The sequence below is a fragment of the Triticum aestivum genome, chromosome 5A (genome assembly GCF_018294505.1).
Source record: "Triticum aestivum cultivar Chinese Spring chromosome 5A, IWGSC CS RefSeq v2.1, whole genome shotgun sequence".
In the NCBI taxonomy this organism is placed as follows: Eukaryota; Viridiplantae; Streptophyta; class Magnoliopsida; order Poales; family Poaceae; genus Triticum; species Triticum aestivum.
Window position 1 is genome coordinate 222,821,399 of NC_057806.1, and position 13,054 is coordinate 222,834,452.

The window sequence follows — 13,054 nt, forward strand, 5'->3', positions numbered from 1 at the left end:
TGATCAGCACTACTAGTTGGAATAGCTTCTACCTACTTAGTAACGTAATCAACAACAACTAAAATATGTGTATATCCATTAGAGGCAGGAAAAGGTCCCATATAATCAAAGCCCCAAACATCAAATGGTTCAATAACAAGTGAATAATTCATAGGCATTTCTTGACATCTACTAATATTAACAATTCTTTGACATTCATCACAAGATAGGATAAACTTACAGGCATCCTTGAAGAGAGTAGGCCAATAAAAACCGGATTGCAATACCTTATGTGCAGTTCTATCTCCCGCGTGGTGTCCACCATAAGTTTCGGAGTGGCACTTGCGTAGGATCTGTTCCTGTTCATGCTCAGGTACACAACGTCTAATAACACCATCTACTCCTTCTTTATAAAGATGTGGGTCATCCCAAAAGTAATGTCTCAAATCATAGAAGAACTTTTTCTTTTGTTGGTATGTGAATCTAGGTGGTATAAATTTAGCAACTATGTAATTAGCATAATCAGCATACCAAGGGGTACTACGAGAAGTACTTATGACATTTAATTGTTCATCAGGAAAACTATCATCAATAGGTAGTGGGTCATCAAGAACATTCTCTAACCTAGATAAGTTGTCTGCAACGGGGTTCTCAGCTCCTTTTCTATCAACTATATGCAAATCAAATTCTTGTAGTAAGAGAACCCATCTAATAAGTCTATGTTTAGCATCTTTCTTTTCCATAAGATATATAATAGCAGCATGATCAGTGTGGATAGTTACTTTAGAATCAACAATATAAGGTCTGAACTTAGCACAAGCAAATACAACTGCTAAAAGTTCTTTTTCAGTAGTAGCATAATTTCTTTGAGCATTGTCTAGAGTCTTACTAGCATAATGGGTAACATTTAATTTCTTATCAACTCTTTGCCCTAGAAGAGCACCTACAGCATAATCACTAGCATCACACATAATTTCAAAGGGTAAATTCCAATCAGGTGGCTGAACAATAGGTGCAGAGACTAATGCTTTCTTAAGTATTTCAAATGCTTCTACACAATCATCATCAAAGACAAATGGTATATCTTTTTGTAACAAATTAGTCAGAGGCCGTGAAATTTTTGAGAAGTCCTTAATGAACCTCCTATAAAATCCGGCGTGACCAAGGAAACTTCTTATACCTTTGATGTCCTTGGGACATGGCATCTTTTCAATAGCATCAACCTTGGCTTTATCAACTTCAATACCTCTTTCAGAAACTTTATGCCCCAAGACAATAACTTCATTAACCATAAAGTGGCACTTTTCCCAATTCAAGACAAGATTAGTTTCTTCACATCTCTGCAAAACTCGATCAAGATTGCTCAAGCAATCATCAAAAGAAGATCCATAGATGGAAAAGTCGTCCATGAAAACCTCACAGATCTTTTCAGAAAAGTTAGAGAATATAGCCACCATGCATCTTTGAAAGGTAGCAGGTGCATTACATAAACCAGAAGGCATACGTCTATAAGCAAAAGTACCAAAAGGGCATGTAAAAGTAGTCTTTGATTGATCTTTAGCCGACACAGGTATTTTAAAGAAACCAGAATGACCATCTAGAAAGTAGTAATGGGTATGTTTGCATAATATTTCTAGCATTTGTTCGATAAAAGGTAAGGGGTAATGATCTTTCTTAGTAGCCTTATTTAATTTGTGGAAATCAATTACCATCCTATAACCGGTAATAATTCTTTGTGGAGTCAATTCATCTTTATCATTAGGAACAACAATAATACCTCCCTTCTTAGGGACACAATGAACAGGACTTACCCACTGACTATCAGCAACGGGATAAATTATACCTGCCTCCAGAAGCTTTAGGATTTCTTTTCCTACCACTTCTTTCATTTTAGGATTCAGACGTCGTTGAGGATCACGAACTGGTTTGGCATCTGCTTCCAAATTTATTTTATGTTGACATAGAGTGGGACTAATGCCCTTAAGATCATCAAGAGTATATCCAATAGCAGCACGGTGCTTCTTCAGAGTTTCCAATAATCTTTCTTCTTCATGCTCTGAAAGGTTAGCACCAATAATAACACGATATATCTTCTTTTCATCAAGATAAGCATATTTAAGATTATCAGGCAACGGTTTAAGCTCAAACACGGGATCGCCCTTAGGTGGAGGAGGATCCCCTAGGATTTCAACAAGCAAATTGTGTTTTAGCATAGGTTCTTGTTTAAAGAATACTTCATCTATTTCCCTTCTTTCATTCATAAACATATCATTCTCATGGTCTAGCAAATATTGTTCTAAAGGATCATTAGGAGGTACGGCAATAGAAGCAAGACCAATAATTTCATCCTTACTAGGCAATTCTTCTTCACGATATTGTTTACTAAATTTAGAGAAATTAAACTCATGAGTCATATCATCCAAGCCAATAGTAACAACATTCTTTTCGCAGTCTATCCTAGCATTAACTATATTCAAGAAGGGTCTACCAAATAAAATGGGACAAAAGCTATCTTGTGGAGAACTAAGAACAAGAAAATTAGCAGGATATTTAGTTTTCCCGCACAAGACTTCAACATCTCTAACAATTCCCATTGCTGAAATAGTATCTCTATTAGCAAGTTTAATTGTGACATCAATATCTTCTAACTCAGCAGGTGCAATTTCATGCTTGATTTCTTTATACAAGTCATAAGGTATAACACTAGCACTAGAACCCATATCACATAAGCCATGATAACAATGATCTCCTATTTTAACAGAAATAACAGGCACACTTACCACAGATCTATGTTTATCTTTAACACAAGGTTTAGCAATTCTAGCAGTTTCACCACAGAACTGAATAACATGCCCATCAATATTATCAGACAAGAGCTCTTTAACAAGAGCAATATTAGGTTCAACTTTAACTTGGTCCGGAGGTGTATATATTTTAATATTGTTTTTATGAACCACAGTTGAAGCTTTAGCATGATCCTTTATCTTAACAGGGAAAGGTGGTTTCTCAACATAACAAGTAGGAACAATAGGATCATTATAAGTGACAATCTTTTCTTCAACTTTAATAGGTGCAGCTACTTTTACTTCTATGGGAGGATGATATTTAAACCACTTCTCCTTAGGGAGATCAACATAAGTAGCAAAAGATTCACAGAAAGAAGCTACTATCTTAGAATCAAGTCCATATTTAGTGCTAAACTTACGGAAAACATCAGTATCCATGAAAGATTTAACACAATCAAACTTAGGTGTCATACCTGACTCCTTACCTTTGTCGAGGTCCCAATCTTCAGAGTTGCGTTTACTTATATCCAATAAATCCCATTTGAATTCAATAGTCTTCATCATAAAAGAGCCAACACAAGAAGTATCAAGCATGGTGCGATTATTTTCAAAAAGCCGAGCATAAATTTTTTGAAGAATTGTTTCTCTTGGAAGCTCATCATTGGGGCATGAATATAACATTGATTTAAGCCTCCCCCAAGCTTGAGCGATGCTTTCTCCTTCGTGAGGCCAAAAATTATATATATAATTGTGATCACGATGAACAAGATGCATAGGGTGATACTTTTGATGAAATTCCAATTTCAATCTTCTATAGTTTCATGATCCCATATCATCACATAGCCTATACAATGTCAATGTGTCTCCCTTCAAAGATAAAGGGATGACCTTCTTCTTAGCAACATCATCGGAAATACCTGCAAGCTTAAATAATCCAGAGACTTCATCCACATATATTAGGTGTTCATCAGGATGCTTTGTTCCATCTCCAGTAAAAGGATTAGCTAGCAGTTTTTCTATTATACTCGAAGGATACTCATAAGGAATTTCATTTTCAATAGGTTCAGTAGGTTGAGGAGCAACTCTTTGCTCTACTGGTCGGGGTGAAGATACCCCGAACAAGCCCCTCAGAGGATTACTTTCCATAGTAACAAGTGGCAGTAAATTTCAGCAGACTATATAAATTTTTCCTTACCAAATTCCACCTACCAAACGTGCTTCACTCCCCGGTAACGGCACCAGAAAAGAGTCTTGAGGACCCACAAGTATAGGGGATCTGTCGTAGTCCTTTCGATAAGTATGAGTGTCGAACCCAACAAGGAGCAGAAGGAAATGATAAACGGTTTTTAGCAAGGTATTCTCTGCAAGTACTGAAATAAGTGGTAACAGATAGTTTTGTAATGAGATAATTTGTAACGAGCATCAAGTAAGAAAAGTAAATAAAGTGCAGCAAGGTGGCACAATCCTTTTTGTAGCAAAGGACAAGCCTGGACAAACTCTTATATAAGGAAAAGTGCTCCCAAGGACACATGGGAATATCGTCAAGCTAGTTTTCATCATGTTCATATGATTCGCGTTCGGTACTTTGATAATTTGATATGTGGGTGGACCGGTGCTTGGGTGCTGTTCTTACTTGAACAAGCATCCCACTTATGATTAACCTCTATTGAAAGCATCCGCAACTACAACAAAAGTATTAAGGTAAACCTAACCATAGCATGAAACATATGGATCCAAATCAGCCCCTTATGAAGCAACGCATAAACTAGGGTTTAAGCTTCTATCACTCTAGCAACCCATCATCTACTTATTACTTCCCAATGCCTTCCTCTAGGCCCAAATAATGGTGAAGTGTTATGTAGTCGACGTTCACATAACACCACTAGTGGCTAGACAACATACATCTCATCAAAATATCGAACGAATACCAAATTCACGTGACTACTAATAGCAAGACTTCTCCCTTGTCCTCAGGAACAAACGTAACTACTCACAAAGCATAAACATGTTCATAATCAGAGGGGTATTAATATGCATAAAGGATCTGAACATATGATATTCCACCAATTAAACCAACTAGCATCAACTACAAGGAGTAATTAACACTACTAGCAACCTACTAGCACCAATCCTGGACTTGAAGACAAGAATCGGATACAAGAGATGAACTAGGGTTTTGAGATGAGATGGTGCTGATGAAGATGTTGATGGAGATTGCCCTCTCCCGATGAGAGGAGCGCTGGTGATGACAACGGCGATGATTTCCCCCTATAGAGGGAAGTTTCTCCGGCAGAACAGCTCTGCCGGAGCTCTAGATTGGATCCGCCAAGGTTCCGCCTCGTGGCGGTGGAGTTTCGTCCCGAAAGGTTTCTTCCTATTTTTTTCTCGACGAAAGACTTCATATAGGAGAAGATGGTCATCGGAGAGCCACCAGGGGGCCCACGAGCCTTGGGCGCGCCCCCACCCTCGTGAGAAGGGTGTGGGCCCCCTGGTCTTCATCTTTGGCGAGGATTTTTCATTATTTATTATAAGGTGTTCCATGGAGTTTCGGGACTTTTGGAGTTGTGCAGAATAGGTCTCTAATATTTGCTCCTTTTCCAGCCCAGAATTCCAGCTGCCGGCATTCTCCCTCCTTATGTAAACCTTGTAAAATAAGAGAGAATAGCCATAGTATTTGTGACACAATGTGAAATAACAGCCCATAATGCAATAAATATTGATATAAAAGCATGATGCAAAATGGACGTATCAATGGTCTGGCTGGCGGTGGGGTAGTACTTCATAGTGAAGCGTGCTAAGCAGAGCTGCTAGCAGCAGGAGGCGGGAGCAGGTGGTCCTGGCAGTGCTGGAGGAAGAACACAAGAGACTGAAGATGGATGCTGGTCGTTGGATGCAAATCCAATGGCTATCGATGTTCGAATCATTTGTTAACTAAGTTGACAACGACTTGCGTTGGCTTCAACCTGTTGGCCCACATTTCAGCCTCCAAAAATGTGGCACAGATTCAACCCATTTTTTCAGAATTACAGTCCATTTGATCTTTTTTTAGAATTACGATCCATTGCTAGGCTGGGTGAACAAATAATTGTACCATCCATGTGGCCCATTTTTGAAAACCTACAGACAATTTTCACTTTCTCGAAATACATGAATTTGCTGGACTAGCTGAACAAATAATGTAGCATCCATGCGGCCCATTTATTTTTTCCTAAAAAATTACAGCCCATTTGCACTTTCTCAAAACACATGATTTTGCTGGGCTGGTTCTAATTATAATGTTGGGTTGGGCGCAACAATGTTATCAAAAAATAAATAGGGGCTGAGCATTTTGTTACAAATATATTTAAATAATAATTGCTTTATTATTACATTGGTCCTTAAATCTTACCAAGCTTTTGTACACAATCACGAGGATTTTCGTTGCCAATTTAAAGAAATCTAGGATTTTATTGTTAAAAATTTATTTTTATAAGTTAATAAGATGTGGGATATTTTTTCTTATATATGTAAGTATCTGTTAAATATATGATTACAATAACAATAATATGTAATAACATATAAAATAATATAAATATATATAATGTAGTTAGAAGGGAAACATAAGTTGGACCTGGCATTCCTATTCTTATATAGAAATATAGAACAGACCTATGCGTTTTCTTAAAAAAAATACATAAGTTGGGCTGCGGATGTTTCAGGAAAAATGAAATCTTGGATGGGAGGTCCATAGGCCGATCGATCCATGACAGTCCTCAAGAAAATACAAACCGGCATGTTGTGGGCTGCGCATGTTAAAAAACAAAGCCTAGACGGGGCATCCCACAGCCCAGGTGATACTTGCTGGCCCACAGATAATAAATGATACCTGCCATCCCCGACTTCATTATAAATTTATCTCCTTTAGTAACTACGTTGAAGCACCTAAAAAATGTAACTATGTTGACAAACCCACGGGCTCCAACGTCAATATAGCATTAGGAGGAAGTATTTTTCCAATGAGGCACTTATACGTCTCCAACGTATCTATAATTTTTGATTCTTCCATGCTATTATATATTCTGTTTTGGATGTTTAATGGGCTTATTTATACACTTATATATTATTTTTGGGACTAACCTATTAACCGGAGGCCCGACCCAAATTGCTGTTTTTTGCCTATTTTAGTGTTTCATAGAAAAGGAATATCAAACGGAGTCCAAACGGAATGAAACCTTCGGGAGTGTGATTTTTGGAACAAACGTGATCCAGAGGACTTGGAGTGGAGGTCAAGCAACCATTGAGGAGGCCACGAGGCAGGGGGCGCGCCTACCCCCCTGGGTGCGCCCTCTCCCCTCATGGGTCCCTCGTGGCTCCACGGACCTACTTCTTCCTCCTATATATACCTACGCACCCTGAAAACATCCAGGAGCACCACGAAACCCTATTTCCACCGCCGCAACCTTCTGTACCCAAGAGATACATCTTGGGGCCTTTTCCGGAGCTCCGCCTGAGGGGGATTGATCACGGAGGGCCTCTACATCAACTCCATGGCCCCTCCGATGATGTGAGTAGTTTACCTGAGACCTTCGGGTCCATAGTTATTAGCTAGATGGCTACTTCTCTCTCTTTGGATCTCAATACAAAGTTCTCCTTGATTCTCTTGGAGATCTATTCGATGTAATCTTCTTTTGCGGTGTGTTTGACGAGATCTGATGAATTGTGGGTTTATGATCAAGACTATCTATGAACAATATTTGAATCTACTCTGAATTCTTTTATGTATGATTGGTTACCTTTGCAAGTCTCTTTGAATTATCAGTTTGGTTTGGCCTACTAGATTGATCTTTCTTGCAATGGGAGAAGTGCTTAGCTTTGGGTTCAATCTTGGGGTGCTCGATCCCAGTGACAGTAGGGGAAACGACACGTATTGTATTGTTGCCATGGAGGATAAAAAGATGGGGTTTATATCATATTGCATGAGCTTATCCCTCTACATCATGCCATCTTGCTTAAAGCGTTACTCTGTTCTTATGAACTTAATACTCTAGATGCATGCTGGATAGCGGTCGATGTGTGGAGTAATAGTAGTAGATGCAGGCAGGAGTCAGTCTACTTGTCATGGATGTGTTGCCTATATACATGATCATACCTAGATATTCTCATAACTATGCTCAATTATATCAATTGCTCGACAGTAATTTGTTTACCCACCGTAATACTTATGCTATCTTGAGAGAAGCCACTAGTGAAACCTATGGCCCTCGGGTCTATTTTCCATCATACAAGTTTCCAATCTATTTTATTTTGCAATTTTTACTTTCAATTTATATCATAAAAATACCAAAAATATTTATCTTACTATTATTATCTCTATCAGATCTCACTCCTGCAAGTAGTCGTGAAGGGATTGACAACCCCTTTATCGTGTTGGTTGCGAGGTTCTTATTTGTTTGTGTAGGTTCGAGGTGACTCGCGCGTGGTCTCCAACTGGATTGATACCTTGTTCTCAAAAACTGAGGGAAATACTTATGCTGCTTTGCTGCATCACCCTTTCCTCTTCAAGGGAAAACCAACGCATACTCAAGAGGTAGCAAGAAGGATTTCTGGCGCCATTGCCGGGGAGATCTATGCCAAGTCAAGACATACCAAGTACCCATCACAACTCTTATCCTTTGCATTACATTATTTGCCATTTTCCTCTCATTTTCCTCTCCCCCACTTCACCCTTGTTGTTTTATTCGCCCTCTCTTCCTTTCACCCTTTTTCCGTTCGCCTTCTTCATGTATGTATCTTTATTTTTGTTTCCATGTGCCTTCTATTTGATTACATCTTTGCTTGCTAAAAAACTATTGACATGGATCCACATAAAGTGTTCTACTTGGATCATTTTCGATCCTTATGCGCTCGTGCTGAAAGCCCAACTAGCCCAGTTGGTGGGAAATCTTTAGATGAGCATGCTCATTTTGCACGTCACTGTTTTTCTAAAAAAGGGAGACTCTTGTGGGATCAAATAAATAGATTGCATTGTTATGCTTGGAATTCTTGTGAAATTTTTGATCTTACTTGTTGCTCTAAGAACCCTTAAAAACACCTACCCTACCTATGTGAGTTTAATGATAATGAAATCTTATCTTCTTATGCAAAGGGTGTTTATAGTTACTATGATATCGAACAAATTGAAGAATATGTTGCTTTTAAGGGTGCTTATGAAGTTGCTTCTTTGATTGAAAAGTATGATATTACGCTTTACGAATTTGAAATTTTTGACATACTTAAATATTGCCATGAAAACTATGCTCATAATGTCTATGTCAAAGAATTTATTGAAAAAATGACCATTGCTTCGAAAGAAAATAATGATATGCATGAATCTATAGATAATTATGTTTCCGATGATTTGATTGAAATATCCCTTGATTAACATGATGCTTTCTATTCTTGTGGCCATGATGCCAATATTTATGAAGATGAGTTTGCTATAGTTCCTTATGTTAAACATGAGATCGTTGCTATTGCACCCATACTTGATAGTTCCTTCGATGAAAAGCATGATTGCAATGATGTTATCATAAATTCTCTTAATGTAAATTTTGTCAATGATATGCAAAACCTCAAGCTTGGGGATGGTAGTTTTGCTATGACTACTATTTGTTGCAATGATCATGATTGGGGTGATTCTTCTTTTCATCTCGAAAATTTATTTAAGCCCCATGATGAATATGAGATTGATAATGGTGTTTGCAATATTATTGAAAGTGGGTTCGGAAGAGTGTCAACTTTAGATCCCACACATTTTGAGAATGTTCGATCTTATGAAGTTTTTGATAAAAGTGGGTTTGGAGAGGTTGTGACTTTAGTTAATGTTAATCCCACTATTTTGGAACAGTGTCAACTTTGCATACATGTGGATCTTGTTAAGAATATGTTTCATGATAGATATATTGTTGAATTTTCTTATGATCCTACATGATTATTATGAGAGAGGAAAGTATGGTTGTAGAAATTTTCATGTTACTAAATTGCCTCTTGTTATGTTGAGATTGCTATTGTTTCGTCCCGCTTCCTTACATATGCTAGTTTTTGCTTGCCTTGATAATTTGTTTTCCTATAAGATGCCTATGCATAGGAAGTATGTTAGACTTAGATGTGTTTGTCACATGTTTTATGATGCTCTCTTTGTGCTCCAATTCTCGTATTTCATGTGAGCATCATTGAAATCTTAATGCCTAGCTAGGGGCGTTAAACGATAGAGCTTGTTGGGAGGCAACCCAATTTTATTTTTGTTTCTTCATATTTGTTCCTGTTTAGTAATAAGTAATTTATCTAGCCTCTGTTTCGGTTGTGTTTTCGTGTTTAATTAGTGTTTGTGCCAAGTAGAACCGTTGGGAAGACTTGGGGGAAGTCTTTTTGATCTTGCTGTAAAAAACAGAAACTTTAGCGCTCACGAGAATTGCTACCATTTTTTACTGGAGAGTGATATTTAGTTAATCATTTTTGCAGATGATTAATAGATAAATTCCTCACGTCCAGCAATTTATTTTATAATTTTTGGGGTTCCATAAGTATTTCAAACATACAGATTACTACAGACTGTTCTGTTTTTGACAGATTCTGTTTTTCGTGTGTTGTTTGCTTATTTTGATGAATCTATGGCTAGTAATAGAGTTTATGAACCATAGAAAAGTTGGAATACAGTAATTTTAACACCAATATAAATAAAGAATGAGTTCATTACAGGACCTTGAAGTGGTGGTTTGTTTTCTTTTACTAACAGAGCTCCTGAAGATTTTCTTTTAAGTTTTGTGTTGTGAAGTTTTCAAGTTTTGGGTATAGAATTGATGGATTATGGAACAAGGAGTGGCAGGAGCCTAAGCTTGGGTATGACCAAGGCACCCCAAGGTAAAATCCAAGGAAAACCAAAAGCCTAAGCTTGGGGATGCCCGGAAGGCATCCCCTCTTTCGTCTTCGTCCATCGGTAATTTTACTTGGAGCTATATTTTTATTCGCCACATGATATGTGTTTTGCTTGGAGAATCTTGTATGATTTGAGTCTGTGCTTTTTATTTTACCACAATCATCCTTGATATACACACCTTTTTGGAGAGACACACATGAATTGGAATTTATTAGAATACTCTATGTGCTTCACTTATATCTTTTGAGTTGGATAATTTTTGCTCTAGTGCTTCGCTTATATCTTTTAGAGCACGACGGTGGTTCTGTTTTATAGAAATAATTGATCTCTCATGCTTCACTTATATCATTTTGAGAGTCCTTTAGAACAGCATGATAATTCACTTTGGTTATAAATTTTAAATGCTAAGAGAAGTTGGATGCTTGATAGATTGTTTTGAGATATAAAGATGGTAATATTAGAGGTGTGCTAGTTGAGTAATTGTGAAATTGATGAATACTTGTGTTGAAGTTGCCAAGTCCCGTAGCATGCATGTATGGTAAACATTACGTGACAAATTTGAAGCATGGGGTGTTCTTTGATTGCTTTCCTTATGAGTGGCGGTCGGGGACGAGCGATGGTCTTTTCCTACCAATCTATCCCCCTAGGAGCATGCGCGTAGTGCTTGGTTTTGATGACTTGTAGATTTTTGCAATAAGTATGTGAGTTCTTTATGACTAATGTTGAGTCCATGGATTATACGCACTCTCACCCTTCCATCATTGCTAGCCTCTTCGGTACCGTGCATTGCCCTTTCTCACCTTGAGAGTTGGTGCAAACTCGCCGGTGCATCCAAACCCGTTGATATGATATGCTATATCACACATAAGCCTCTTTATATCTTCCTCAAAATAGCCACGATACCTACCTATTATGGCATTTCCACACTACTAGGAAAAGGCCTACTAGTGGCGCACCTATTTTGCCTACTAATGGCGCACTACACGTGCGCCACTAGTATCACGCCATTAGTATTTTTTACTAATGGCGCACCTCTGGTGCGCCATTAGTATCAGGTATACTAATGGCACACCATGCAGTGCGCCATTAGTATAGCCCACGGTGCGCCATTAGTATGCCTCCCAGGGGCCATATTTACCCATGTGCTTTGGCATACTAATGGCACACTAGTGGATGATGCGCCATTAGAGTCCTTTTTGCAGTGCGCCATTAGTGTGCTGAGTGGTACGCCACTAGTATGAATATTAGGGATTATTTTTCTTTTCTGATATTTGCACAGGTTACAAAACATATTAATGCACATAATATAGAGAGCACAACATATAAACAGCAGATTCATCGAATACAATAAAAGATTAGTCTTCGAATACAATTCATCATATTAGTCTCCGAATTCAAAAGACCGAACAAAGATAGAACATTACAAGTCTCGAGACCGCGAGTAGCGAGTTTGTCGGAAGTAATACTAATCCTAACAAGTCCTACTAATCATCATCATACAACTTCTACTCGTTATTAATAACAAGTCATACGATCATCATCTTGATAGTCATCGAACCAACCCTACTTAATTGTTCTTAGCACATGATCATCAGTATTAGGCAGGACCTAAAATGGCATAAAACAATATAGACCCTGACTCTCCATTATGGAGAATGGAGATCATCCTGTCTCCAATTCTTGCGCTTCGCTTCCTTTTGCTTCCAAGAAACTCCTTACGACTGTCCATACATTTTTTCCATCCTTTGATTTGTATGTCTCCACTTCTTTTAGAAATCTGGTATGGACAATTGAGATTCGTAGGATGACCTGCCTGTATATTCAAAACATTAAGGCTACCTTTCTGATACATCAAATGAGGCACACAATTCTCTGGGATTATCTGTTGAAAAACATAGTAATAAAGTCATAGTTAGCAATGATGTACTAGTTTTAGAAGTATGCAAAAGATGCACAGATGTCGTAATAGTAAAAAATCTTACCAGGGTATCTCCATGGTAGTTACCATAGTTGAACACATGCACTAGTGGCACGTATTGACCATAATGTTGAGGAGTTTGATTGTAGATATTGTAATTCTCAATGTCAGTACAATATCTGACCAGGTGGTTTTTCTCCTTGTAAGTTGTTAATTCGGAGCCATCGGTGTAGTGGGTTTTGTCTACCATCTCCCACACATTCTTTGAACAATGAAAATAAGCTGTCAATGGAAATAAGCTGTCAACTATTTTGAAATAAACAATATAAATTAGCTAATAACTATGTTTGAGAAACTCACATAGCAGTAGAATTGGAGGCGTATCAACAAGGACCCAAATGTCCGTATTGTCTTGCTCCATTTTAGGATCACCAAGATCCATGGTGACAAGCATACCCTCATCATAACCATACATCT